At 37.0% G+C, this 26,264-nt stretch overlaps 1 protein-coding gene across 1 annotated transcript in view; it reads left to right on the top strand.

Annotated features, from left to right (window-relative positions):
• LOC5564573 (agrin) overlaps positions 1–26,264 on the top strand; it is a 339,321-nt gene that overhangs the window by 189,757 nt on the left and 123,300 nt on the right. The window lies entirely within an intron of this gene.

The following is a 26,264-nucleotide window of genomic DNA, read 5'->3' on the forward strand; positions in this document are numbered from 1 at the left end:
CTGCCTTGGGGAACACCAGCTCTTACAGGAAGTCTTTCAGATCTGGTGTTCTGATAATTAACCTGAAGTGTACGATTTGACAGATAACTTTGAATTATTCTAACAATGTATGTTGGAAAATTAAAATTTTTCAATTTTACAATCAAACCTTCATGCCAAACACTGTCGAATGCTTTTTCTATGTCTAGAAGAGCAAGACCAGTAGAATAGCCTTCAGATTTGTTGGAACGGATCAAATTTGTTACACGTAAAAGTTGATGAGTGGTCGAATGTGCATGGCGGAATCCGAACTGTTCATTGACAAAAATTGAATTTTCGTTGATGTGTGCCATCATTCTGTTCAAAATAACCTTTTCAAAAAGTTTACTGATAGAGGAAAGCAAACTGATTGGACGATAGCTAGAAGCTTCTGCAGGATTTTTGTCTGGTTTTAAAATTGGAACAACCTTAGCATTTTTCCATTTGTCACGAAAATATGCTAATTGAAAACATTTGTTAAATATATCAACTGAAAATGATAAGCTACTTTCTGGAAGTTTCTTGGTGAGGATGTAGAATCGCCAGGAGCTTTCATGTTTTTGAATTTTTTAATAATAGTTCTCACTTCTTCCAAATCAGTCTCCCAGGCATTTTCGAAAACGTTCTCTTGATTGATAATATTTTCGAACTCCTGAGTAACTTCATTTTCAATTGGACTAGTAAGTCCTAAATTAAAATTGTGCGCACTTTCAAACTGCATAGCAAGTTTTTGAACTTTTTCACAATTAGTTAGTAATAATTTGTTTTCCTCTTTTAATGCCGGTATTGGCTTCTGAGGTTTTTTCAAGATTTTAGATAATTTCCAAAAGGGCTTAGAGCCAGGGTCCAATTGAGAAATTTTATTTTCAAAATTTTTGTTTCTTAATTGAGCAAAACGTTTCTTGATTTCTTTCTGCAAATCCTGCCATATAATTTTCATAGCAGGATCGCGAGTGCGTTGAAATTGCCTTCTCCTCACGTTTTTAAGACGGATCAAGAGTTTAAGATCATCGTCTATAATCACGGATTCAAATTTTACTTCACATTTTGGAATTGCAATGCTCCGGGCTTCAACAATGGAATTTGTTAAAGTTTCAAGAGCATTGTCAATATCAAGTTTAGTTTCTAAAGAAATGTTAACATCAAGATTGGAGTCAACATACGTTGTATATATATTCCAGTCAGCTCGTAAATAATTGAAAGTGGAGCTGATAGGTTTGAGAATCGCTTCTTGGGATATTTGAAATGTAACAGGGACATGATCAGAATCAAAATCAGCATGACTAATCAGTTGGCTAGAAAGATGACTAGAGTCGGTTAAGACCAAATCAATCGTAGATGGATTTCTAGAAGAGGAAAAACATGTGGGGCTATCAGGGTATTGAATTGAGAAATATCCTGAAGAGCACTCATCAAATAAAATTCTGCCGTTGGAATTACTTTGAGAATTATTCCATGACCGATGTTTGGCATTAAAGTCACCAATGACAAAAATTTTTGACTTATTGCGAGTCAATTTTCGCAAGTCAGTTTGGAGCAAATTAACTTGCTGTCCAGAGCATTGAAAAGGCAAATAGGCAGCTATGAAAGTATATTTACCAAACTGTGTTTCAACAGAAACACCTAAAGTTTCAAAAACTTTAGTTTCAAATGATGAAAACAGTTGATGTTTTATACGCCTATGAATGATGATTGCAACTCCCCCCGATCGTTACGATAAACAAAAAAGTTAGGATCTCTTTTGAGTTTAGATCCAGGTTTTAAATACGTTTCGGTAATAACTGCTATATGCACGTTATTAACCGTAAGAAAATTAAACAGCTCGTCCTCTTTATCATTCAGAGAACGAGCATTCCAATTTAAAATATTTAAATTATTATTTGGATCCATTAGAAAAACGTAATCCAATAACAATTTGATTTGTAAATTTCACACCTACTTGGACTGCTTCAGTCATAGTGGTGGCTTTGAACATAGAAAATTAAAATCAGAGGCAGACATGTCATGTGATTTCCCATTGGAATTTCCGGTAGACGAAGAAGCGGAGTTACCTGTGGCGGTAGGGTTTTTTCCATTTGATTTGAAACAAGTAGAATGGGTACCCATGGATCGAACAGGGGAGGAGTTCGAATTTCCTGCTACGATATCGGCAAAGGATTTACCGTGGGTAGATACATTCGAAATTGAAAGATTCGAACGGCTACCCGACGGATTAAAATTAGTTTGTGAATGAGCATGATTATGATCTTCCTGATGGGTATGATTCATGATCAAGCGATCGTTAACTGAAAAATGAGCATTGTTCGATACTCTACCAGGCAAATTCCGGAAACGACCGTTATCGTAACGGATATTATCTTTCATCTGCCTGGCACGAGCCTCAATGACCCTTTTGCGTGAAGGACAATTCCAAAAAATGGACTTATGGTTAGCCCCGCAATTACAGCATATGAATTTGGTGGTATCTTCCTTCACTGGACAGACGTCTTTGGCGTGAGAAGAACCTCCGCAAATCATGCATTTAGCATCCATGCGACAATTTTTTGTACCATGACCCCACTTTTGGCACCGACGGCACTGAGTGGGGTTCTGGTAATTTCCTCCAGGTTTCTGGAAATGTTCCCATGTCACACGGACATCAAACAAAAGTTTTGCTTTTTCTAAAGCTTTAATATTATTTAGTTCTTTTTTGTTAAAGTGAACTAAATAAAATTCTTGAGAAAGCCCTTTCCGAACAATGCCAGATTGGGTTCTCTTTTTCATAATGATTACTTGGACTGGGGAAAATCCAAGTAAATCATTTATTCCATTTTTGATCTCTTCAGGAGACTTATAGTCACTTGAGAGACCTTTCAAGATAACTTTGAACAAACGTTCAGTTTTGTCGTCATAAGTAAAAAACTTGTGCTTCTTCTCTTCAAGATGTTTGAGAAGAAGTTCACGATCTTTAAGAGTTTGCAACAAAACGCGACAGTCTCCTTTCTTTGCGATTTGGAAAGAAACCTTGATTCCCCTGATGGAGCTCAAGATCTCCTGCCTAAATCCCCCAAATTCGGAACAACTGACCACGATAGGCGGCACTCTTTGCTTCCTCACTTGAATCAAAGAGCCTGGGCTAGAAGCTGCTTCGATTTGGTGTTCGGAAAATTTGTCTAGAGCATCGAACTGATTGCTCATTTCGATACAATTATTCATTTCACCCTTGGAAGAAACTTTGCATTCCGGGGAAGCGTCCTTTCTTCCATTCTTGCCACGTGTAGTGACAGTTTTAAAACCCACTTTTTTGGAAGGAAGTTGTGATTTCAGAGATTCACCCTTCCTTTTGTTAGTTGTTGATACCATGTTTAGTTAATAAACAAGAAAGACTTGACCTTCGAGAGGTTTTTTCCCTAGACGGTGTCCAAGAAGGATTACCACCGCTAGCTTTCGCCAACGGGTCCAACGAAAAATCGAAGGCACGAGTCCAAACAAGGATCGTAAAGGGATCAATAGTAGAAAAAATAGTACTGAAAAGTACTGTTTTAGTAGCACTGAAAAGTACCGTTTTTTATTTTAGCACTGAAAAGTACTGTTTTTGTAGCACTGAAAAGTACTGTTTTATTGCTTTAGGTAGTTTTTAAGAAAACTTCCAAGAGCAGAGAGAATTCGTGTACGCACAGCACGAAGGTACGATGCGCACTCGAATTGATTTCCATGATTTACGCACATTTCGCTTGTTCCTTTCTGCTGGCTTACGGAATTTGTAGTAGCAATGCGCAGCGTCCATCAGATTCGTTCTTATGCTTAAACCTGGCCTGCTTAACTACCACTGGGCTGGGCAACGAGTGATGCGATTATAATTTTCAATTAGCCCAAATGTTGCAAGAGCTTCAATTTTTTGGCGGATGCTTTGCTGGCAGAAATACGGAGATTTGTATGTTTTTTTTTTGTGATGAAGGGTTTTAATGCAGCTTTTTATGGATATCATACAAATGTATTTTTTCGTTCGGTATTTCCATGTTTCATCTTTTTCTTTCCGGTGTTACGTCCCAGATGCGACAGAGCCTCTTTTAAGCAAAGTGTTCTTATTAGCACTTTCACAGTTATTAAATGATCGCTTTCTTTGCCAACTTGGTGTTCGAATTCTTCCACAAGTTGTCAAGCTTGGTTTGCAAGTTTGTTTGCATCTTAGCATTTTTTTTAGTATAACAGTATATTTTTCAGTTTGTTTGCATCTCTTATTCTGAGAAGTCTTTCGAAGAAGCAAAACAATATTTTGTCAAAATCTGTTTGGCATTCCGACGAACGTCTAGGTTCAAATATGTCAATTAAATCTTCAGAAGTTCGTTCAGAATCTGAAAAAAATGGCCAAAAAATTGACAATAAAAATTAAAAATTTAACCGAGAAGCCACTACAGATTTTACAAGAATTTTCAATGAAAAGCTTTAAAGGTCTTGAAAGTGTTATATTACGAATCTCTTCAACACAAAGCGGCCCAAAGGTGTAAAAAAGTGGAAATAATGAAGTTCGTTAATCCTATCTTTGATATGTGCCCTTGCTTTCCCTAGTATCGAATAGTAATTCCTCAATGTTTCGCATTGATGTTTCGATTTTGCACATCATGTGAATTGTAGAGTCGTGTACTCTTGTTATTTTTTCAAGTCTCACGTAGTTGTTCCTTCAAAACTAATGTTTTTGTACTAAATATCAATCAAATCTAGCTCAAGAGTTGTGTTTGATCCTTCGACCTTGACGCTTGCTCCTGAGCAGTGTGTCAAGAAAGCCCGAGCAGTCATCAGTTTTTTTTTCCCTCACGGGTCGTGCGCCTATTTTCTCTGAGTGCTTTTATATAGCCGAGCAAACGAATGAAGCTGAAAGTGGTTTGTTGCTGCTCAAGGATAACGGATCAATTGGTGAGCTCGTTTCATGCTACTATTTCTAATATATAAAACATGTACGACTGCACCTTTAATCGTTACAACGGTGAGACGTAAAAATGATTTTTCAACAAACTTTGAAAGGTTCGTCACTGTGAGTGTCGACATAAACTCTGATTCATGAATTATTTATGTCTTATTTTTTTTTTCAAAACTTCTTTTTCTTTTTACCTTTGTTTTTGTAATTAAAAAAAACTTTGAATGGTTCGACACTACAAGTGTAGACTTGCGAAAGGTTCACTTTATTCAACAAACTTTGAAAGGTTCGTCACCTCAAGTGTCGGCATAATTTTCCTCTACATAGATATTGTTCATATCATATGAAAATATTATATTTAAATATAAGCATGTTTATATCTCACAAATAATTAGTTATCATGGTCTAATCGCTTATCAATGTGAATCCTGTGACTCAACTATCTTCCCCATTAACAAACATCCCTCCCAGTAACCTTTGTGGAGATGCAGAGGAAAACACGGTCTCCAAATAGCAAAGCTTACACACTAACATTCCTTCCCCAATCCCACCTGAAGGCAAGGACGTGGCTGGCGCCGTTATTGACCATGTATAAATAGAGGCACTGAATTATGCACACTGAAGTAGATTATGGCCAATCCCAGCCGAACTTCTTGTTGATTCTTTGTGCATTTTCACTGACTTCGGTCAATCACGGAATAGCAACAATTGATATGTGTAGTCAGTCTAAGCTAAGCTAAGCTAAGCTAAATATCAATCAAATCTAGCTCAAGTGGTCTCATTCGAAGTAATTTTTACTATTTGATTATAAGAAAATTTGAAGTCCTGTTGCAGAACTAATTTGGCCAAAACCGTATGGGGTCATGCACAAATAACGTCACGCTCCAAGGGGGGGGGGTCAAGCCAAGCGTGACAAGCCTTACAAAGTTTTCGAAGGACTCATGCAAAAAACGTGACTTAGGGAGGGGAGGGGGTCCAAAAAGTCGAAATTCAGCGTGACATAATTTGTGTACCATCCCTATGACTCAATTTGAACAACGAGTTTTTTTTGTCATTATCAGTTTCCTAAATATCAGAAACCATTATACAATTTCTCCAGATTTTTTTTATTTTTTTTTTTTCAAACTGATGTTCAAATAATCACATTTGAGTTGGAGGTCCAATTCAGAACAGTTTTAGGCCATATCTTGGAGACACGATAAACGGCATGAAAAGTTTTATGTTTTCGGGAAAGCCTGATTTAGCACGCACACTTTTCTCTCAGAGGGTTTATTTCTGTCTCCTACCGGAACATGACATGTTTTAACATAATTCTTCAGAAGGTCCGAATTGGACCTCCCCATGTTCTGGTTCGGATCACTCCATTTTTTATAATCTTTTGCTATGCTAGTAATAAAATACAACTCAAATTTCTTTGGTATCAAGTGGGCTTTGTGGCCGTGCGGTTGGCGTCGTCAGGCAGTTAGAGTAAGGTGGGGCAAAAGTTCGACCTTAGTGGTATAATCAAAGTTTCAGGGAAAACAATAGCAGTTAAAACAAAACAAATACCATACAGTGAACCTTCAACATACTGGCTATAATTTTGCTGAACAAACTTGTGTCAAAATATTTACCCATTTTTAGTTATAACAGTTTCAAAATTGATTGTCTTATTCGAACTTTTGCCCCACCGGTGGGGCAAGAGTTCGAATCTAGTGTGGGGCAAAAGTTCGCTGGCTAAAACACAAAATATCGATCCTTTTATGCCAGGCATACTTTACACCAGCCGTAAACTTACGTTTGACAAAAAATACACACTAAATTTTCATCAAAAAATTGCCCAATACCGTATTAATTGTAATATACTTAAAAATAGCAGTTTTTCACAAAACTAAGTGAAAATGTAAAATTTTGGTGACAGTTTTCACACGATCAGATAAATTTAACTAAATTTGAAGATAATATGTGGATATTAGGCATTTTGCAAATTTTTCCGTAATTTTATACATGGGTCGAACTTTTGCCCCGCTGATTCGAACTTTTGCCCCACTACGGACCAAAAATTGTTTTCAAACATTTATGCAAAAACTAATACACCTCAAAGCAACCTTATGTTAGGCCTAGAAACGCCCTTGCATAAAATATTGAAAAAGATTTTATCTTCAATTGGTTCCATGCAACGAAAGTTTGACCAAAAATTACAATATTCTCGTCGAAAAACAACAAATAGCCATAACTTTTCCAAATTTCAATCGATTTTTATGATATTGGGATTGAAAGTCTCTTACTTGAATAGCATTCGAGCCACCATGACATTTATAAGATTTGTTTTGAATTGAGCTAGAAATCTTAAAAAGAAACTCTTACCCCACTCGAACTTTTGCCCCACTTTACTCTAAGCGCATCGTGTCATGGGGTGTGGGTTCGATTCCCGCTTCAGTAGTTGAAACTTTTCGTCAGGAATATTTCTCGGCTGTGCCACTGGAGCATGCTTGTCCGTTGTCTCTAGTGTTAAGTTACAGTCTGTGCAGCTAAATGGCTGAAGATGATGTCCGTGTCTTTTTTTTTTGATTACCTTTTATTGTTAATGCAAGACTAAAAATTTAAACTCAATTGTTTGTAAGTTTCTTTGATGGCAATTTTGTTAAAAAAACGTAAGGGAATTTTATTTAAAAAAAAAACGTTAGGGGCCATCCATAAATGACGTAGCATTTTTCACTGATTTTTGACACCCCCTCCCTCCCCCCTCGTAGCATTTAGTCACAAATTCTGATACCCCCCTTGGAAAATACGTAGAACCCCCCCCCCCCTTTTATTTATTTTCCTCAGCGATTGGGCTCAAACGAAACATTACAATCCGAAACAAAGTTGTTAATTGATATTAATTATTGACTTAAATATCAGGATAATCTGACGAATGATAGTTTGATTTACCGTAGCGCTCAAAAACCATTTGGAAAGCACTTTAAACAAACTTATTTCCTATTTCAGCTACATAATTTTGGTTCCCAGTTTATACAGGTTAAATTCAATATGTAGTTGCTATTGTTGAAGCCTAAAACAAGTAGACTGCTGAAAGTGTAGAAAAAAGGTAATCATATTATTCGGCTTGATAATGCTAACAGCAATGAGTAAGGGTTCAAAATATTTTATGATATATTAAATATAAATGTTTATATTACAGGAATTTTTCTAATTTATTCATGGCTAGCACACAGATTTCAGTGAGCATGATCAACAAAATACCTTAATTTGGAATGGATCTTCCTCATTATTCTCTGAATTCAAATCCTTTCAGAATAATATAAGTAATGTTTGGAATGTTTAATAAATCAGCGATTTTTGTACAATCATCTTTATTAATATTTCATCTAAACTTCATCATCGTTCCCCATACAGAAATATTTTTACACAACTGGATGATAGGATACTTTCGCTAACACTCGAATTTGATGTCATGGGATGGGAAATGTACTATAGCAAACATTTACCACCTCGACATCCACATTTTTCTACACGACCATCAAAATCCAAAGCAAACCATGACCGTTCAAAACAAAAAAAAAATGTCATGGCTCTTCAAAACTGTAATCTTCTTCTTTCCAACGTTTATTCAAACCCGGATGCGAAATGACTCGAGCACAGTGGTGACACGATATTTCCGATTTTCGGGTTTTCCATTTTTGCTCGATAAAGGTAGCATTAAATTGAACTTGTTTATATCTATCGCAACGGAATGATTATGCTCTTGCTATTAGCGCTAATAGATTTCAATTAGTTGAAAACACAAGCGAAATATTAGCGATTGAATTATTTAACATTTTGTCCAATCATTCACCTCGAGATGGCTGCCCGAAAACAATCATAGTGGAGAGACAAAAACATTCAAGCAGTGTGTGAACCGTTGGCAGCGCAACGCCTGATGGTATTGATGCTGCTGCTGCTGCTTTGTGTTTTGGTTGACTGGCAGAATGGATAAATAGTGGTCACAGCTCCCAAGCCTGGTCCTCATTATTATCCAGGCTGTTACATCAAGAGCATTCATATATCAAAACGAATCTAGCAATTGATAAAGCTGCAACAGAAAATATGAATAAAACTAAAACAGTTAACAATGTATTCCAAGTCGATAAAACATTGCATTTCCCTTATCGTATTAAACTTTTAATTTGTTTATTTATAAATAAAATAGTTTAGATAGCAATTTAATATATTATTCACAAAACTTTTTAAAGCTTCACAAAACCCTTTTGATTGTATTTATCAGGAAAATTTAAAATTTCCAAGAAAACTTTTAATCTTATAATATTAATGTTACGGAGCTGAACTATCATTTTATAACCCAAGTTTAATAAGTCAGACAAAGTAGTTTGATAAAAAAAATTGTTGTCTTTTTTCTCAGCCCTACTGTTTACACCGAAATTATTCAAAACGCTACGTCCGGTAGTCGGAACCTCTACCTCCCCCTCGTCACACATCGTCACAAATCTCTAAAGCCCCCCCTCCCCCCTAAAATGCAACGTCATTTATGGACGACCCCTCAGAGAAATTTGAATCCGGTTCAAAATAAATTAAGTACAGTCTACCTTTCCTGACTCTATTTGAGAGAACTATTAAGTAGGGTAGCTATCAAGATATGGAACATAATGTTTATTTTTCATAATTTATTTGACAAATACATTCAAAATAGTATTTATTAACGTTAAAAATAGCAACAATTCAATTCATATAATTTTTTCATAAATTTATGGTGCTAGACGGTTAAATACAAGTTTAACCCTTTGGGCCGGCGCGGTCATATATGACCACAGTACAGAAAAGGCTGTAAAAAAAGAACCAATGAACAAATGTATATACTGTCTTCGGCAAAGTTGTCCCAAATATACTCTTTTATCAGAGAAAAATATGAAGTGTATGCCTTTATGACCTAATTGACAACCTAGAACATCCTGAACATCCTGAAGTTTGGAAAATTGAACTATAAGTACATACGAAGCGTGAAATGCTGTTTGTGAACATAAATGATGTTCAGGCTAGATAATACTGAATTACTCTTTTAACGAAAACACTATTTCACTTGCTTTGCTATATCCTGGGATGTTCTAGGACGTCCAAACTGTCCTGAAGCACACTCTTTGCAATCTACAACCGTAACAGTAATTGTTTGGGTTAAAAACAATAACATTACAAATTCAAATAGAATCTACCAACCTCTGAGAATCTCAAGAGCTATTTCAAGGAACGTTTGGAATATTCCGGGCCCTCCAAATTACCCTGGAGTTCAGAACTTCAGGTCTACACTTGTTCCAGTAGTTATTCTCGCTAAACTGAGTGAAGTTATATAATCTACAATGTTTACCTACAATGTGAACCTTATCACGGATCAAAAGGCTACTTCAAGAAACGTTTGAGGTATTCCAGGCCCTCCAAATTACCCTGGAAATTTGAAATTCATGTCTACATTTATTCCAGTAGTATTTCTTGCTAAACTGGGTGAAGTTATATAATCTACCATGCTCACTGAACTTTCGCACGTATCAATAGGATGTTTTAAAGAACGTTTGGAGTATTCCGGGCCCTCCAAATTACCCTGGAGTTCAGAAATTCAGGGCTACACTTATAACAGAAATTTATCTCGCTAAACTGAGTGAATTTATAAAATCTTTCCTGTTCACTAAACCTTCTCATGCATCAATAGGCTGTTTCAAGGAACGTTTGGGATATTATAGGTGCTCCAAATTACCCTGGAGTTCAGAACTTCAGGTCTACACTTATTCCAGTATTTTTTCTTGCTAAACTGAGTAAAGAAATATAACTTACCAAGTTTACTGAACCTTGTCACGGATCAATAGGCTAATTCAAGGAACGTTTGGGGTATTCTAGGCCCTCCAAATTACCCTAGTGTTCGTAACTTCAGGTTTACATTTGTTTCAGTAATTTATCTCACTAAACTGAGTGAAGTTATATAATCTAACATGCTCACTAAACCATCTCATGGATCAATAAGCTCTTTCAAGGAACGTTTGGGAAATTCCAGGCCCTCCAAATTACCTTGGAGTTCAGAACTTCAGGTCTGCACTTGTTCAAGTAATTTATCTCGCTAAACTGAGTGAAGTTATAAAATCTAACATGTTCACTGAATTTTCTCACGGATCAATTAGCTGTTTCAAGGAACGTTTGGGGTATCCCGAGCCACCCAGATTACCCCGGAGTTCAAAAATTCAGATCTACAATTGTTCTAGTAATTTTTCTTACTGAACGATGAAGTTATTTAATGTTCACTGAGCTTTCTCACGATATTATCAAGATATTTCAAGGAACGTTTGGAGTATTCCAGGCCCTCCAAATTACCCTGGAGTTCAGGTCTTCCCTTGTTCCAGTAATTTTTCTTTCTATACTGAGTGAAGTTATATAATCTACTATGTTGACTGAACCTTCTCACAGACCAATTGGCTATTTCAAGGAACGTTGGTGATAGTCCAGGCCCTCCAATTTACCCTGGAGTTCAGAACTTCAGGTCTACCCTTGTTCCAGTAACTTTTCTCGCTAAAATGATCAAAGTTTTCCCTTTGGGGCCAGCACGGTCATTTATGACCGCAGTCGGAAAATGGCTGTATACCAATGTATAAAATTTACTGTCTTCGGAAAAGTCCTTGCAAATATACTTCCCTGTCAGGGAAAAATTTTAGGTGTATGCCTTAATGTCCTACTTGGCAACCTAGAACATCCTGAACATGCAGAAGTCTGACAAATAGAATAATTAGTATAAAAGTAGCTTAAAATGCCTTTTGTAAATACAATTGATGTTCGTACTTGGTAATACATACCTATTATGTCAAGAAAAACGCAACCTTTTCATGTCATGGCAAAGAGTTTACCAAGTGCTTAACTGACAATAAGGCAATCCATGAGACAGCTGTGATCAGCTAAATTTTTTTGTTTACCATGAATTTTTGACAATCATCGCTTGGGGAACTAAGGAGATTGGTAAGCACTGATGACGCTTAACGAAATTTCGGTAAGTTTAGTGTTCACTGTGCTTGCACTTTGAGCTGTCAACCCAATCGCGAAGTGTCCTCATGGACAGTCTTATAGTCCACACTGCCATCTGTTGCAAGAACCGCGCGAAGCACTGTCTGCCATGATTTTTTAGTTGACGTTTGCCTAACACGCACACTACTACACGAATTGTCTGTAAGTTTTGTTCGCATCATTCAGCAACGTGTACACTATCAAAAGTCAAAGCGGTCGAACACTAGCGCCTCTGGTGGAACGATCGCGTCGGTCAAATGAAATTCAAATTCATCGTTAAACGCATGTACCATGAGCTTCTCAAGAGTGTTACGTCTGTTTGTCTGTGACAGTACAGCCTTTACACGGATAATCATGTTGCACGATTGCAAAAAAGAAGTAGAGCTCGAGATTTGTATGACGATTACCGGATCTTTTCGTAAAGGGAAGAGTCTTGACTTCCTTGGGCACAGAGTATGGGCGCATGTCTGCCACACGATATATCCATGCAAAAAGGTCATTAGCTGAGCAAGATTTCAGGTAATAAATGTGGAAGTGCTAAACTAACACTAAGCTGAGAAGCCAGCTTCCTCCCAGTGGGAACGATATGCCAAGAAAAAAGAAGAAGATTCGTCGACAAACACATATATTCAAAACGTGTTTCTACTCGTTTACGCATTTAGACTGTACTGACGTTTTCACAAATTGTTCTCAAACAAAAGGTGAAAAGCAGGGGGGTTGAAAATAGTATATTTTTACGTGACATAATGTATGGATGCTTCCCAATAGATGTCGCTAATTATGACTGGAAACTTTGTCGAATACACCATGTTTCGGAAGTGCTTCGTTTCGTGGTTATTAATTTATTACCACTAAATCCTGACTCTCATCGCGTTGTAGATCTTATGTACTGAACATCCCGACAAGTTAGATAATCTAGAACATTCGAAATGATCTGATAATATTTGCTGAACACTCAGAAGGTTCAGAATATACGGTAGATTACAGTTCATCACCTTGTATGATGAACAAGGTTGTTATTACAAGCATTGACTTCAAGTTATGAACTCAAGAGCAGTTTGGAAGACCTAGCACCTCCCAAAAAAATATTTGTCATCATTTCTTATTATTTTTAGCATTTTGAGCACCAAAACTATTGAACGGGTTAAAAAAACTGTATAATAGTTCTTGGAAAAAATCAGGCCCCAAAGGGTTAAAGAAACTGAAACAGATAGGATTGAATAAGGGAATATCGGGTTGAAAAAAAATATTTTTTGGTTGATTTAGGGCCGGCGTCCGGGATTCGAAGCATCCGGACACTTTGAATCAAAACGGTATTGTAGGCTCGAAATTTTCAGAATTTCTCTGGGAAACAAGTCAAAGTACTTTTTTTGTATTTTAATAGAAACATTTCAATAAAGCTTAACAACTACACTGTCATTGTTAAAGCTTCAATAAATGTTGATGTTTTGATGGAGATGTTTTCAAAAATCACTGTGGAGATTTATGCAAAGACGATTGTGAAGACCTATGTGAAGACTTCAGTAGAGACAAAATGGTTGGAAATCTGTGAAACTGAAAACTATGAGAAGGAAATTTGGTTACGGTTGTAGATTTTCTAGCGTAAATTCCCAAAACATCCAAAGGACAAAACGTCAAAACGAATGGAGTTAAAGGGTACGAAAATTTCATGGATTGATGATTCACTTCCGAAAGAATAAATTACTCGACATTTTGCCTTTCGAGATGTTATCCTATTGTATTAATTACTGAGAGAAATTCTGCCCTATGCATGGATAAGTTCAGCTTGCTGACAAACCTCCCAGACGTCGCAAACAAGCGCTTGTTGAACCTATTCAAAGTATTCTTGAAAAGCACCATTGTTCGGGATGATTGGAGAAAAGCTAGAGATTGCCATCCAAAAGCCAGGAGAGTCTGCGTCGGACTACAACAAATTCCGATGTTTTCGTGTCTTCGTAAGTTGTTAGAGAAGATGACACTCTTTCGGATGGACAAATGGGTTGAATCGAATGGATTTCTCTCAGATACTCAATTTGGAATCCGCAGAAGCAAAGGAGCGAACGATTGTCTTGCGCTGCTTTCAAGGTGAAGGTGTATCGAAGCCAAACCGCAAATTTTCAAGAGCACTAATGTGGATCACCAAATATCCATTTGAGCTGAAAACATAGTCGATTAGTCACTCGCTGGTGGTGATCAATCTAATAAGTTTACAGCTTAAGCTGAGGTTCTGTTCTCCAGATTTCTGCTTAACTGAAATTCAACTGGCCTACGCTCAAAAAGAACAAATGGACTCAGTCTTTTTGGATATTAAGGGGGCTTTTGATGCAGTTTGCGTCGATACCCCTTCAGACAAATTCCACGAGAGGCAAGTCCTCCCCACTACTACTAATAACTTATAACTACTTGTGAAATTTGTGGCCTGAAAGTACATGCCTAAAAAGCTTGCAGATGACGCCGTTGTTTCTGTTACAGCACCAGGGGTCTAGTTTGATTCTTAATGCACCTGGGTAAAACAAATTAGGTATCTGAATCAGAAGTGTCAGCAACGAATCAACTCTTCATGCGTACACTCACAGAACCATTGTCAGTATCACTATCTTCGGATCACGTTAGGCTGCATGAACTCGACTCATACCATGAGTTTAGAAGTATTAGCAGGAGTACTGGATGTTGAACTGTAGATTAGAGAATCAAAACTACATTCGTAGCAACTTCTTACTACCAAAATCTCACTACTCCAGGTTTGGATAGTTTATTCCACCCTATCATAAACTTAGTTGTGGTAGGTCAGTTTCTGTACAGCGTGATATACTCGTACTGAGTCAGGGCTCGGACAACAGCACCGACTTCACCGGCTGCGGTCTAGACAGCATGGTAGCAGACAGGTAGGCAGTAGGTAGATGTGTTGGTTGGCAATATAGTCTCAGTTTATCTGCACCCGGTCACTGACCAGGACGTACTAAACATCGCTATCGGTCGAATTGAAGATTCTCTCAAATTCTTAAAATGTGCTTTAGTTCATTCGGTGGAAGAAAGTCCGGTCCCCTTGACTTCTCTAGTGCCCGCAGAGTTGTCGTGTCGGTAGAATCGCGATATCAGATCGGTTCGTGGAATTACCGTTAAGGTTTCTCATCTTTGAAGCGTTGTACCCATTTGTAATTGAAAATTTTAAGAAGGTAAGCGAACGAAATCCTCAGACAAGATTTATGATTTAGCTCCATAGAGGCTATACGTTCAATAAGACCGGTATAGCACTCTCTGTATTTTCTCTGTGAAATATTATCTAAATTGAGTGTTTTATCGAATGATTCATATACACCTTGGATTGGGTCCCTTCGCATTGCTCGATTCCGGGCAATTAGAAAGTAGACTCGCTCGCTATGGAAGGTGATATTTTGGACCAACAGATCGGCTTCAATGAAGTTTTTTCAATTGCTCGTCAACATGCATTGGTCTACTAGCAACGAAAATGGGATTCCGGAGAATTGGGCAGGTGATTACATTCCATTCTTCCGCAGGTATCGAAGCAGCCGTGGTTCTAGGGGTTGGGCCTAAGTCGAGACGGTGTAATATGTCGACTTATATCCAACCACTACTCTCTAGGCTCTCATTACTATCGAATAGGGCTGGCTCACAGATAGCAATCACTGCAGCTGCGAAGCAGGTTACCGAGATATCGAACACGCATCCGAGTGCCTCGAATACGGTATTGAACAGATTTTGTAAGATCTTTTAAAACAAGCTGACATCTGTGTTTGATTCTCCCGTCTCGTCGGTCTACTTGTCCACATTGTGTTTGATCAGCAGCAAAGCAAACATGACACAACTGAATGTTGCTGAACGTCAACAGGGAGATCCCATTATCCTATCCCTTCCTTCAAAAATATTGTTACCTCTAACCTCGACCAAACCGCGAGTTTTACGGTTCCCCAAAGCTAACATAGTATATTGAGAAGACATCATGACATTATTAAAGCAATCAAAAGAAGTCGGCTTCGTAATGTCTAATGGCACATGAGCCCAATATATAAATGATTGAGTAAACAGCTATACTGAGAGAGTGACATGAGTCCTTTGAATGGCGCTAAAATGCAAAAAAAAGCTTAGTTTGAAGAACCCCAGCTCAGTTTAGTTGTATTATAAGTTCTAATTTTAAAGCTTTTGTGAAAACTTCCCATGAGTTCCCTCCATTTAAACCTTCTTGGAGGATTCTGTTGAGACTTTCGTGACATCTAGGAAGACCTATGCGGAGATCTTTGTGGAAACCTTTGCATAAAAAACCTCTGTCGCACTCTCTATGCAGTCTTCTCTGGGGATTTTTGTGGATTCCTCATTTTAAACCACTGAGGAGGATTTTATGTGGCTAAGAGTCATTGAAAAACATCAATAACTGTCATAACCAGCTGTTGATCATGTATCCTATGTACTATGGAGACTTTGGAGGAGTTGGATTATGCGTTAAACTTCATACAATATTTCATCCACTAAGACCGAAATCTTAAGGATATGTATCATACTCAGTGAACTTTATTGCCCAATAATATTTCATTGTTTTGTATGAAGATATTCGAATACCACTAATTATGCTTATGAAAAGGTTTTTGCAGTGTCAAAAAACATCAACTAATCAGTAATGTTGCCTGTGGGTTCAGAGTCTATACCCAAGTACCATAATTAGCTAAATAAGAGATTCTTCATTTTAATTTTAAAAGTATTCTACTGAATGACTTTTTAAACTTTTATTCAGCAAACATGTTTGTTGGGTATTCTTACAAGTACGCACAGCTATTTAGCAAGACCAAGCTATGTGTAGTGAGTACGAATCTCACTGGTCAGGATCCTTTCGAGGTAGAGTTTTCCTCGACTTCCTACGGTATAGAGATTATCATCGGTTTCTTTGCAACACGACATACCACACATTGGAATCTGGTCAAAAGGCAAAGAAAGCTCCATGCAATAACTGTAAAACTGCTCATAAGAACACTAAGCTGAGAAGCAGCATGTCCAATAAAGGGCGTAACGCAAAAAGAGGTGGAATCACTGCTGAACTGTGGAATTTATATGGATCACTACCAAGCCTTGCAGAGCAGGTTTTATGAATTTCGGTTTATATTGCCTTTTGGCTTGATGAGAGAATGGATCTTCAGTTACACACTCCAAAAAAATCATGTGATTTACGTCTTTAGGGTTGCTTTTAAAAGAAGCGAGCCAAATGACGTAAATTTGTGGCAAATTTCGAATACGTTAGTGACTGATTCGGGAAATGTTCCATAGTTTTCGTATCCCTTGACATGTAAAATTACATTTTTTTTTTGTCCAATACATCTTCATGGACACGTTTATGTGTCGTTCTTTCACTCATATGATGTGTCATTCAGTCATGAGGAGAATTAGATCCACAGTAATTTTCATTATTTTTTAAGAGTGTGTGATATGTTTTAGAAACAAACGAGAGCTATTTCTCGAAAACTTATTCAAATAGTCTCAAGTCAGAAAAGTAAATAAACTTACTTTATTGATCCTACGTGTTTCGCAGATGAAATTCCACATGTTCCGCTCTTACCCAATAGATTTTTCATGATGATAATAAATCTTCGAGCTGTTTAGTAGAATACCTATAAGTAGATGAAGAAACCGAATTTAGTACTATACCATTTAATTCCACTAGAGTTTGTATCCTTTGACAGATTCGCGTATTTCGACCTCAACTGTAAGGCCGTCTTCAGTGTCGTGTACTAGACTCGTCGAGTCTAGTAGGGGAAATCTGGGTAAAACCGACACTGTGGGTAAGATCGACACCCTTTGATTTTTCATGTTTTGAGCAGATTTTCATACAGTTTCCACCACGCTCTATCTTAACTTGTTAAATGTTGTGTTCCGAATGACATTACAACTTACGCTTCCAATAAACTGCCAAAATAAACAACAAAATCATATTGGATAGCATAGAAGCAACAGCAGTTGCAATATTTGGCTGTTATTCTTTAACTAATTCGCATGTGAAATTTTTTAAATGTCATTATTTGTTCTGCGTCTACATCATCATTTACTATTATTACGTTGATAAAACATGAAGGAGACATTATTTTTTGGTTCTACGACAGCTGAAAACGCTATTGAAAAATAAATGTCCACTCGGGGTAAGATCGACACTTTCATTTGGGGTAAAATCGACACCTTTCTTTGCTTCATAATCTAATTTCAGGGAATCTTTCTAATCGGGGGACTATCTCTGTAGTTTATGTGAGTCTTTATTTTTGAATTCCAGTGAAGTTCATGGACGGCAAACTTGTTAACATGTAAAATATGACACTACGTAACTTGTTACAAGCTATCATTAAGTATTAAAAAAATATTTTTATGTTATCACGTTTCAACTTATTTGATGAAGCTTGAAGAAAAATTTCTCATTTAAAATTGAAGAATTAACAGAATTTGAAATATTTTCACATAAAATAATCGTATTATTTATTTACAAACCATGAGGTTCGTCAGTTATTATTATCTAAAAATAATTACACTTTTCTGTTTTGTAAAAATAAAACAGTATTTATTTTCACAACCAATTATTCGCTACAACTTTATCTACGTAAACATTACATGAACACAAATTAATAATATCCATGTGTATTCACCCCAACTTTATAATCGTAGCATGGAACATTTAAAATTTTCACATTTATTTAGTGGATCTTTGGCCTCTTCTCAATAATTTACGTAATATGTGTATGATCCTTCAGAGGAAGGGGTCGAAAGTCATGTTTAAAGCATACTTTCGAATATGAAATGTGATGGTGATGTTTACAACTTATAAATTTTACTCAAAGTGCATGTGTCGGTTTTACCCCAACAGGGTGTCGATCTTACCCGCACTCTCAATTGTCTCACCTAAAAATGATGCAATATCAATTTGATTTAAATCATTATATAACCTTAATATATCATCCAGCGATTGCAAGGATTGATAGATTTATAACCAATATGTGATTCTACAACAATTTTGGGTTCGTTTAACAAGCTAAAGTACATAAATTTTATCAATAAGCTTAGGGTGTCGGTTTTACCCCGAATTCCCCTACACGACACTGAAGACGGCCTTACAGTTGAGGTCGAAATACGCGTATCTGTCAAAGGATACAAACTCTAGTGGAATTAAATGGTATAGTACTAAATTCGGTTTTTTTCATCTACTTAGATTTTTCACTTTTAGAACGTTTAACTTCCGGATTTACGAAACGACGAAAAAACAGATTTAAAACTTTCGCAACCTAACCACTACTTTCGTCGCCCCGCTGTATGGAGAGACAAAGTTACTTAACCAGTAATCAAAACAAAACACTACTTGAGCCAATTTTACACTGGTAGAAAAACGTCGAAAGTAACTGTTTGAAACGGCTTACCATTTTGTTATAATTATTTTTGTTGAAAATTATAGAAACTACCTAGTTTTTGAACGCGATCTGATTGTATGCAAAATTTGAGCGATGTACACGGCGAAAAAATGTTAAAAAGGTAATTCTTTTTAAAACAGTTTTAGAAGAAAGGTTGTGATTCTCCTGAATCAATTTTCTCAAAACCGTATGGAAGTTACTTACGTCGATTTGAAAAAGTAATCGAGATTTTCTGCATTCTGGAGCTATTTTTGTATGTGTGGAGTCTAAAGCTTTTTAAAAGAAATAAGCTTTCCTCACAGAAAAAAAAACAGACCAGCTCCATATCAACCGTTTGACATCATCTAAAGTCATTTGTCACTTTTCACTCATCATCTAAACTTGAAGTAATTTTAATCACCTTCCCAGTGCATCATTCATCATCAATCGCATTTCTTCGGTCAATACCTCTCTATTACAAATCTACCTTAGTACCAACCTGCCCTTTTCTGATTCTCTTCTTCCATACAAACGCAACCCATTCACAGTGGAATTTTCTTTTTCCTCTTTTCAGGTAAATACCTTCGTTCACACGTCAACCGCTTCTAGCCCTTCAGAGGTGGACCGCGCCAACGAGAAAATAATTACCTCCGACTATTCAACCGCTACCAACCTCAGCTACCCGGATAAGAAATATTATACATAAGCAATGTAATGTATTGTATCAGTACCATTTAGAACAAATTAAAATACAATTTGAACAAAATTGAGCAGTTCATAGTAGAAAATGATTCAAATGGTCTCCGAATGGTAACACATTTATCACATCTATCTATCTCTAGTATGAAACTTTTTGATGTTTTTTTTAATATTCGTAACTACATACAAAAATAACAGTCATTTTGTACGCAAACATGAATTGGACTTTATTTGTAAAATAGAAAACCATAAAAAAAAACAATGCAGTGTTCTGTTACATAATATTGAATAGTTTATGAATTGTATCCACAAACAATAAACATGTTGCTTCGAAATTGAATTATAATTCGATTAATTGTATCCAATACGTTATAATTGTACATAACTCCATCCACTGAATGGTACGTTTTTATCCGGGTAAGAGCCCCAACTTGCGGGTTTGAACTCACCGTCCAACATCTGCAGCAGCGCCAAGGTAAGAGAGGTGTGCCGATCCGATGCGATAATTATCATAATTTTTCAATCTATTAATTATGAATCGACATCGACAAGTCGATCTCGAATGCGAACGGTGATGGATGGAGAAAGGGTTCGCTTCGCTTGTCTAAGGGCAAAGTTGGAAGATTATAATGAAGACGTACCGAGCACAATTCGGAGTCACTTTGGTCGAAACGGTGTTTCCTTAAATAGATTCAGCCTGGAGGGATTTTTTTTTTATTTTTGAACGTGCAGTAGCAATCTGTCAAAAATTGAAGCATTCTTCTTATGCCCATCGAATGTAGGAAAAATTAAATCGTTCGAGTTTGAGTGAGTATTGGCACGTGCTGCTCACGGTTGATGAATTAATTTCCAATGAAAATTGATGATGTGTTTCAGGGTTTCAGCTCGGTCGGAAGAAAATGTTTAAATGGTTTGAACTACCGTTACGGCGCTCAACTTGATTGATATGTGATTGATGATCCATCAGGTTTCATCACGTAGCATTAATCGCCATTTTTATGTGATGAGTTTCACCACCCAACTGAATTCTTTGCATACTTTGAAGGTTTTACATTTTTCTTCGTTATTGTTTTCAAACTGTTGCCGTTATAATTCTTATGAAGTTTTTTTTTGGTATTCTAATCCTGGCATCTCAGGTTGGAGTTCGATGGTCACTTGCACAGCGCTGAGCGCTTCCATGTTTGTTTCTATGTGGACGGCTTTAAGTCAGAGGGGACCAATTACAAAACTTGGGAAAATTGGATTATTCGCTCATTAGATGTGAAATTACCTTACCTCCGTTTAACTTTGATCAAATTTTAAGAATGTTGTAAACTGCGAGAGATATCTAACAAATTTACTTTGGATGATCAATAAAAATCGATAAAATTCTGCAGTCAGAGTGGACCAAGTGCTTATTACCATATCAGCGAGAATTATCAGCGCGCTGAGGAATGCGAAGAAATGAAAAACATTTCAAGAGATTTGTCAGATTTCTCGACATCGAATGATTCTTCTAATTATCCATCAATAGAAATTTATAAATATTACTTAATTCTATGCATTTGATTTTGATTTTTGACCGTCTTCCATATTTGGATGGGTGGTCAACTTCAATAGTACTTGTAACTCTTCTAGTTCAATTATAAGTGAATGACCACTCTGGATAATTGTTACCTCCGAACACCCCAGGAATGACCATCAGTGTTATCTCTATTGTGGGACATTTCAGATTTAGTTCTTAACCTAGACATGTGACGGCTCAATTATCCTAATTTTCTGAGCACGTGATCCATCTCACATAATAATGAATGGATGGCCAGTCTGGTCCTTTGCTATCACTAGAATAACCCAGAAATGTCCACCGAAAAAAACCCGTATCGTGGGGTTCATAAGATTTTGTATCAAAGCTAGGCTGCGACGGCTCAGTCTTCCTGGTTTTTCGGGCATGTGACTTTTTTCACACAACAATAAGTAAAAGTCATCTCAGGTCCTCAGGTTTCAGGTTGGGCGACTATGCTGTAGAATCATTACGCTTTCTGGCTCGTGGGATCTAAGCTCACCAGAACAATTTCATTATTATTCACAAATTTTACATCTCAATATTTCCAGATTGAGTTTTGTGTCTGCGTACTTCAGGTTTTATTTTCGGTCGCAATTATCCAGAATGATCATACGCCTATAATTGAACTAGAAAAGTCACAGGTATTCAAAACCATAAAGATTGAGCCGTCGCATGCCTAGTTTTGGTACAAAAACTGAAATGTCCCACTATTTGGGTATTTCCGATGGTCTTCTTCTTCTTCTTTCTAGCACTGGAATAGAGCCTGCTTCTCAGCTAAGTGTTCTTATGAGCACTTCCACAGTTATTAACTGAGAGCTTACTGTGCCAATGGCCTAACAATGAGCCAGAGTGGTCTTTCATCTTAAATTGAACTAGAAGAGTCACAGGTATCCAGAATCATGAAGATTGAGCCGTCGCATGCCTAGTTTTGGCACAAAAACTGAAATGTCCCACAATACGGGTATTTCCGGTGGCCATTCCTGGGTTATTTTGGAGGGCCAGAAGAACCAAAGTTATTATTCATCAATAATTGAACTAGCAGAGTCACAGGGAAGCAAAATCATGAAGATTGAGCCGTCGCATGCCTACTTTTGGTGCTAAAATTTTGTGGTCCCATATTACGGGTTACCCGGTGGCCATTCCGGTGCTCCAAAAGGACCAAAATAACCATCCATTCATTATTTTGGGAAAATACATCCAAACATAAAAATCATAAAGAATTGAACACAATTCATTTAGTTTTGGGGTTCAAATCTGAGTAATTTCATCGAATTGTCCAGATTGGCCACCTCCCGGGACTCCAGGAACCGGTTCCGCAGGGACCATACTGGACCGAAATTTTCAGGGAATGTGCGCCGGTAATTGGTCCCTTATTACAGAAAAAAAAATATGCCAAGGTATCCATCAACCGAATAGTGCCGATGTGAATTACATATACAGAACTGCGATGGAAACTTACTATTCGGATGTTCCGGGTTTCCGGAACCGTGTATGAATAACTACAGGGTGATTACTAATTCCTGTCAGTAAAGTAAATGATCGTTGATAAAAGATGTATGCATGAATTTTAATTTCCAGTGTACATCCTGTTTTGCACATCTATAAAATTTGTTCTGACAAAGTAAAGATTAAACCTTTTTTCATTTACCTTAGTTTTTAGTCATATGTGTTGTTTTAAAGGCATTGCACCTGGCACGCACGTTTTCCACAGATATGTATTTTAGAATAAACTCCGCTGAAAAAATTGCCTGATTGAAACAGCATGTTATTACAATCTTCTAGACTTACTAGGGAATAGCATAAGACTGATTATGGAAAATTTTAGCGAAAAAAATATGTCTTTTTTGGTAAAAATATATGCTTCTGAATAACGTGCGTGTTAACTGTAATGCTTCTGAAACAACGCTCGTGGTTGGAAATTGAGGTAATAAAATTAATTTGTTATCTATGTATAGCGAAGACAAATGTTATAGATGTCCAAAACTAGATATGCACTGGTAATTAAAATTCATACAACCATCTTTTTTGTATGATTACTTATTTTACTGACAGAAAATAGTAATCACCCTGTAAGTGATTTGAGAATCTCTATTCACTGTCCACGTGAATACCTGTTCAACAATATGAGGACGGTTCAGATTACTTGTTTTGTTACGAAACTACAGGTCGTCAAAGTAAGGGTCTCTAAAGAGACTTTTTTCATATGTAGCAGGTTCCCGGTGGCCACAGTGACCAAATCCGGATCTCCGGGAGGGTTTCTGAAACTAGACATGTGTGCCCCTAAGTCACAATTTCTAACTTGTTTTATGGATGCTCCCCTAGGGGTCATTCAAAACTTTTGTTTCCGCAGAAACAAAATTTCCCACAAAAAAATAATTGTCAGAAAGTTTCAAATTGCTAGGTTATTTCAATCAAAAGTTACATTGATTTGAATTTTGAAATGGGTCGAAAAAGACCCAAGGTCCTTACTAAGGCTAAAGCAACACTGCTTAGTTAGCAGTTTTGCCGCTACATAGTGCCAGAGGGCATGTAGCTTGGTTATTCTAGCAAGTTATAGCTCTTGATTCCCACCACCACCTAGGTCCTAGACAATTCCTCTCTTCGGCAAGGTTTTTCAGCAGCTTGAAAGCAATTTACATCAACATTGTTCGGTTAGCAGTTTTGTCGCTACATGGCGCTAGTGTACATGTTAAGTGGGCATAATCCAGTAGACTCTTGCTCATGGTTCGTGTCTTCGGCAAAGTTGTTCTGAAGCTTGAAAGCATTTTGAGACAGTAATTTTCAGTTAGCAATTTTGCCACTACGCGGCGCTAGGTGCATGTAAATTGGGTCATATTCTAGATGGCACTATCTCATGATCCAAACCACTTGAAATGTTAGTGTCTTCAGCAAAGTTGTTCAGACGCTCGAAAGCTATTTGAGGCATTATTGTTTGGTTAGTAATTTTGCAAATCGTGTGCATATTCTAGTAGACTCTAGCTTATGATCCTGACGTACAAAGTTCATGTCTTCAGCAAAGTGAAGCCAGGTGAAAGCAATTTGAGGTAGCACTCTTTAATTAGCATTTTTGCTGCTACGTTTTACCAAACCAAACAGAACTGATAATAACTTCTTAAGAGCTTCTAAACAATTTTAATTCAGACACGAACTTTCAAGGTAGTTGGGATTATGAGCAAGAAGTCTTCTGGAATTGAACAACTTTGCATGAACACATAGTGGAAAAATTATCAATCAAACAGTGCCTCAAATTGCTTTCAATCTTTTGAACAATTTTGCTGAAGACACGAACTATCTAGGGGACCAGGATTATGAGCTAGAATCCACTGGAATATTACCAAATCCCATACACACTAGCGCCACGTACCGGCAAAACTACAAACTAAACAGTAATGTCCCAAATTGTTTTCAAGTTACTGAAAAACTTTGCTGAAGGCACGAACTTTCTAGTTGGCCAGGATCATGAGCTAGAGTGTACTAGAAAATAACTAAATTCTATGCACATTTGCGGCAAAATTGCTAATTGAACAATGTTTTCTAAAAATGCTCTAAAGCTTTTGAATAATTTTACTGATGACACGAACTTTCTAGGTGGCCAGGATCATTAGCCAGAGTATACTGGGATATGACAAAATAACATGCACACTTGCGCCACTTATAAGCGGCTTCTTCACCACTGCTTAGGCCTTAAACCTGGTTTATTTGTATGGGTAACTGCATGGTTTACGGCTTAAGCGAAGGTGAAGAAATTGGCCCTTAGTGGAAAAATTGCTAACTAAAGGGTACTGCCTCAAATTGCTTGCAAGCTTCTGAACAAGTTTGCTGAAAACACAAAGTTTATATATATAAGTTATTTACCTATAGGTGGCCAAGATTATGAGCTAGAGTCTACTAAATTACATGCTCTCTAGCGCCACGTAGCGACAAAATTGCGCATTAAAAATTTCACTTAGTGAACGCCATAACACTGGTGAACAACTAGAAAGTAAGGATTCCGAGATATTACGTCATAAATATTATAGTTTTTAGGTGATGCTAAACTTTTTGGAAGGTGTTACAATACTAGGTGATGCGATTCCATACTTATGGTGGGTAGTGTACATAGATTTTGCATATAGCCTTATAGCACACGTAAGTCGCCTAAACTTTTGTACTCTTAGGGTGGCTAATCCAATGGTAGTATGTGTACCAGTAATAGTGGTAGTGCCGTTTCAAGTGTGTTGTATGCAATTTTTATTGTTATATTCCATATCAAAATGATATGGAAGTGAAAAGAGAGTTTTAGAACTTATTAAGGAAATAGTAGAAAACAATTAAAAACCTTAACTTTTTTGCTTCTTTGCACCAGTAATAGTGAGGCGTTCCTATAATAGTGCGTCTCAATGGAAAATCAATGTAAACCACTGTTATAGGAATAGAAGTTAGCAAATACTACTATTACTGGAACATATTCCAGTAATGGAAGAAATCCTGTTTTGAAAGATTCAATGATTTTATCATTCTAAGATTATTTTTTACCTGCAACCTTTCGAATGACATATTCAGGTATAAAAAACGAGTTTCCGTTATTTTTTGGCAATTTTTTATACCTCTACCCGTTAGAATTGCCTCTATCACTGGTACAGACGCCATATATAGAATCATATAGGGTCGTGTGTTTACTGGAATATTTGATCTCTAGTCTCAGTTTTGTTCTATCTCTATTAACAAGATTTTTGGCCCTGGGCAAGTT

The sequence above is a fragment of the Aedes aegypti genome, chromosome 2 (genome assembly GCF_002204515.2).
Source record: "Aedes aegypti strain LVP_AGWG chromosome 2, AaegL5.0 Primary Assembly, whole genome shotgun sequence".
Lineage (NCBI taxonomy): Eukaryota > Metazoa > Arthropoda > Insecta > Diptera > Culicidae > Aedes > Aedes aegypti.